The 4,953-nt window shown below is 43.3% G+C and overlaps 1 long non-coding RNA gene and 1 pseudogene across 1 annotated transcript; both read left to right on the forward strand.

The window, feature by feature from the left end:
- Window positions 1-218: 218 nt before the first annotated feature.
- On the forward strand, window positions 219-2,026 carry LOC117834567 (disease resistance protein Pik-2-like; annotated as a pseudogene).
- Window positions 2,027-2,295: 269 nt separating this feature from the next.
- Window positions 2,296-3,548, forward strand: LOC117834761 (uncharacterized). The gene is made up of 2 exons (XR_004635758.2): window positions 2,296-2,965; window positions 3,141-3,548. It is a non-coding gene; the product is annotated as an uncharacterized lncRNA (long non-coding RNA).
- Window positions 3,549-4,953: the final 1,405 nt, after the last annotated feature.

The following is a 4,953-nucleotide window of genomic DNA, read 5'->3' on the forward strand; positions in this document are numbered from 1 at the left end:
CTACAGTCAACTATAGCCCCTTTTGGACTTGTCTTGCCTTCGCTTATTCTCTTCTCCATCCATTTGGTCTGTTTCTACTAGTGATATTCCATTCAATACTATCTTGATTTACTAAATCTTTAATAGCCCTCTAGTTAGCATAGCTTAATTAAACATTCTATAGGAGAAAAAACTAACTTATTATAAAGTTTAATTTGCTAGTAACATGGCTTTCTTGAATTATCTGGTACAGGTACTTCATTCTTATTGATGACATATGGAAACTCTCAGACTTCAAAATGATTAAACGTGCTTTGCTTGGTAATAATGCTGGAAACAAAATAATCACAACTACTCGTATTCTCAATATTGCTGAACAAGCTGGCCGTGCTTACAAGTTGCAACCCATTTCTCTGAACAACTCTCGGAAACTATTTTTGAGAAGAATATTTGGTAATGACAACAAAGACAACAATGAAGAAGAAGAAAGATGTTCTAACGATGAGTTGGCCGAAGTATCTGACAAAATACTAAAGAAATGTACTGGTGTGTCATTAGCTATAATTACGATGGCTAGTTTGCTAGCTTGCAAAGCAAGAGATAAAATTGAGTGATATGAGGTGTGCAATTCTGTTGGTACTGGTCTGGAAAACAATCTAGATGTGGAGAATATGAGAAAGATTTTGTCATTTAGCTATTATGAGCTACCATGCCATTTACGGACTTGCTTGTTATATTTGAGCATGTTTCCTGAAGATTATGAAATTAAGAAGGATCGTTTGATAAGGATGTGGATAGGTAAAGGTTTTATCTAATGTGAAAAAGGAGGGAAGAGCTTATTTGAACTCTTAGAGAGTTATTTCAATGAGCTTATAAACAGAAGCATGATCCAATCAATACATGATAATTCAAATAATATGATATGGTCCTATCATGTGCATGATATGGTGATTGATCTTATCCGCTCCTTATCAAGTGAAGAAAACTTTGTTACTGTACTAAGTAATATGGGAGACACATCTCCGTCAAATACGATTCGGAGGTTGTCCCTTCAGAATGGTTAGGAAAGTCATGTGATGGCTCAAGCTACTTTCACCATGCAACATGCAAGGTTAGTTGTTGTCTTTCCAGCTGCAGCTTCTCTAGTGCCACCTCTTGCCTGCTGCCGAGTTTTACAGGTTCTGGATTTAGAGTACTGCAATCTTTCACAAGCTAATAGTATCCTTAAGTACCTTGGGAATATACATCACTTGAGGTACTTGGGACTATGTAAGACAGGTATTTCTCAGCTCCCGGAAGAAATAGAAAACTTGTAGTTTCCAGGTTGCCTTCGAGTGTTGTCCAGCTAAAGTTGATGTGCCTGTACATTGACGAGTTTACGAGAGTGCCAAACGGAATTGGAAACCTAACATGCCTTGAACAGCTGTCATTGTTACGCATTAATGACTCTGCCATAAACATTATAGAAGAGTTGGGCCAGCTAAGTGAACTGAGGCAACTGTTCTTTGGATTGTACGAGTGGAACAACAAGCTATTGGAGTGTCTATGCAAACTACAAAAAATGCAGGAACTATTTATCGGCGGTCCTGTTCAACACAGCATCGGCGGATTTGGTTCCTTGGTCGCCCCTCGACATCTCCGCATGTTGAGTATACGAGACATCTGTTGGTTTTCAACACTCACTGGTAGAGAACTCGGTATTAGTCCCGGTCGGTAGGGTGCAAATCTCCCGAAAATCCATCCGGGATAAACCAACCGAGACAAAAGGGGGTCTTTTGTCCCGGGTCACTCAACCGGGACTAAAGACCCCCTTTTATCCCAGTTGGTAATACTAACCGGGATAAAACATGTCACCACGCCAGGCGCTGCAAAACAAAAAAGAAATCCCAGGAGGCCCCTCCACATCGCAAGTCACAAGTCACACGATTTTTCACGCAAAATATGCGCGTGCGCACTGCGTGGGATTCGAACCCACGACCTCCAACCTTGCATGTAGCTTCCTTGCCATCCCACCTACACAACACATCTAACTATATAGGGGATGTAATCCTTTTATATTAACTCGTGGGGGACCCTTTTATTCCGGTTGGAAACACCAACCGGGATAAAAGACCCCCTTTATCCCGGTTGGTATTACAAACTGGGATAAAAGGGTTCGAGGGATTTACTCCTCTTTCAGTCACCCCGTTGGGGATCCTTTTATCCCAGTTTGAAACACCAACCGGGATAAAGACCCCATTGCGTTTTATCCCACTTTGCAATACCAACCGGGATAAAAGGGGGTCTTTTATCCCGGTTGGTGAAAGGGGTCTTTTATCCCGGTTGGTTTTTCAAACCGGGATAAAAGGTCTCTCAAGATCTTTTTTTCCACTAGCCTTTGCAACCGGGATAAAAGATCCCGCTTGGTGAGCCCCCGCCAGTGACCGAGCTTTAGTCCCGGTTGGTGAACCTTTTGTCCCGAACCAACTTTAAACCGGGATAAAATGGGACGCATGGAAGGTGAGTTCTCTACTAGTGAGAGCCAGCTTGGTGAATCCATCGCTTCTTCTAGACCTCACCGTGCTATGCATCGACGTGAGGGAGCTACATCAGGCCGATCTTGAAATCCTCGGGAGGTTGCCAGCTCTCCGCTTTCTAAATCTGGTGGTGGACAATAAGAACCTCGATATCCTTGCGGGATTTGTCATTGGTAGCCTTGTAAGCTGTTTCTTGTGGTAATTTGTGTGGCCAGTGGTATTTCAGCACGGAGCTATGCCAAGGCTCAGGAAGCTTTTGTTCTTGTCGTTTTATCTGCGGGAGACGAGGAATTTCTTGCAATGACGATAGTCACGACTTGGGCCTCAAAAACCTGCCATCGCTGCAGATGTCCGAGCTGACCTGCGATGTGATGGTACTAGCAAGGAGGAGGCAGAGCAAGCCAAGGCTGCGCTAACCCATGCCGGTGAAATGCATCCCAATCATCCCTCATGCTGGATCAAAATTACAGGTGCGCCAGCTCCTGATTGTTATTCTTTACTTGTCTCCTTCCCCCTTTCTTCTAAACTGTATTAGCGTTTATTCCTCTGTTTGAGATGGTCGATCTCCATCTGATCTTTCACCACGCCTTTCTTCTAGCCCCTTTGCCTCAATTCTTCTAATCTTCCTTTCGTTCTGATATACAGATGCCCTTTACGCCGGAAGGTGAAGCTGGAGCAGAGCAGATGACAAAGTCCTCTGTTTCGCCACGCATGCAGAGGTTAAACTGCTCGGCCATGTGCTTTACCAGATACCCTCAACCTGTGAGTAAACAATGAATGCTGCACACATGATTGTAATCCCTGACTAACTTACCCCTCTCTACTCATATTACCGTTTATTATAGTCATTGCAAAGGGACTGAGCTGTCTCCTGCGCCCCTGACCTAGTTGCCTTGTATCGTCTCAGTGGTTCAGGGCTTTGGCTGTTTTTGGGTTAATGTTGCAGCTTGTGAGCGTAATCATCTTGTGAGCCGTATGCATGGACGGCAGTATGTATTCAGTTGATCGACCATACTTGCAGACATTTGATTTGTTCATTATTCAGTTGCTAAATCATACGGATCAAGGCATCAAGAAGTCCATGGTAACATTTGTAGATGCAGGATTGGGCCGCAGCAGCAGTAGACGAGCCCGCTGTCCGGGTTGAAACCCAGTACTTGCACCTTCATACAGAATCGGCCTGTTCGCTTCAGCTTATTCAGCCGGCTTATCAGCCACCAAACAGTGTTTTTCTCTCACAACAAATCAGCCGTTTCAGCTTTTCAGTCGGCTTATAAGCGAAGCGAACAGGCTATTATCTTTTTCCGGATGCTACTGGACGGCGCTGCCATCAGCTGACTATGCTGCAGCGGCGATGAGCAGAGGCATCAGCGCTGGCACAGTGATGGCGAAGACGAAAATATAGATAAAAATAGAGAGATATATGGGTACATATAGACAGAGATTTTAAGGACCTTGATCCTCGAAACATATAAACTCTCTTAATTGACCAAGTTCTGTGCGTTAGAATTAGGAATTAATTGAAAAATGCAAAGGCAATACTGACATCGTTTTTCCTGGATCCACATTGAGAGGAAAAATGAGAATGTACTGCAACCATATTGCCACCGTCTACCATCTCTTTCTTCTGCACTGCTATGCCTGCCGCTGCGACAAAAAGAATGGAGAAAAATCATGTGGCCTCAGAGGAGCTTGGGCCGGAGGAGAAGCTGTCTGAGAGGGACCTGGGAGAAGGAGAAGCTATCGATATGAGAAGCAATAATTTGCCTATCACCGATCCATACGTCTCCCACCTGCCCTGTTCCAATAATTGCAAGACAGCAGGACGCACATGCTGTGTTTCAGCGTGCAATGAAAGTAGTGATGCAATACTCTAGGGTGTTTGGTTACCTTTACGTGTCACATCGAATATTTAGATACTAATTAGGAGTATCAAACGTAGACTATTTACAAAACCCATTACATAAGTGGAGGCTAAACTGCGAGACGAATCTATTAAGCTTAATTAATCCATCATTAACAAATGTTTACTGTAGCAATACATTGTCAAATCATGGACTAATTAGGCTTAATAGATTCATCTCACCGTTTAGCCTCCACTTATGTAATGGATTTTGTAAATAGTCTACGTTTAATACTCCTAATTAGTATCTATACATTCGATGTTTCGGTGTGCTTTTTCTGTTGTGTGCGTAATAACTTTGCTCCGCAGAACACGGTGCCCTGCTAGGTCCTGTTGTTATTCGTTTACAAAACTGTAAGCGATCTAAAAAACATTTGTCAAGTGGATTTGTCAAGAAATTGCAAGGAAACTTTTCACAGTCGACAGGGACCAAAGAAATTCCATCGATATTTCAGGCTGTGATCAATGGGTTTCTACACTGATAGGCATACCGCAGGCCTTGACCTCGTGCCTTGCCGTGGTTCTCTTGACAAACAGATGAGGAAGAATTCAAAG

This window comes from Setaria viridis, chromosome 8, assembly GCF_005286985.2.
Source record: "Setaria viridis chromosome 8, Setaria_viridis_v4.0, whole genome shotgun sequence".
NCBI lineage: Eukaryota > Viridiplantae > Streptophyta > Magnoliopsida > Poales > Poaceae > Setaria > Setaria viridis.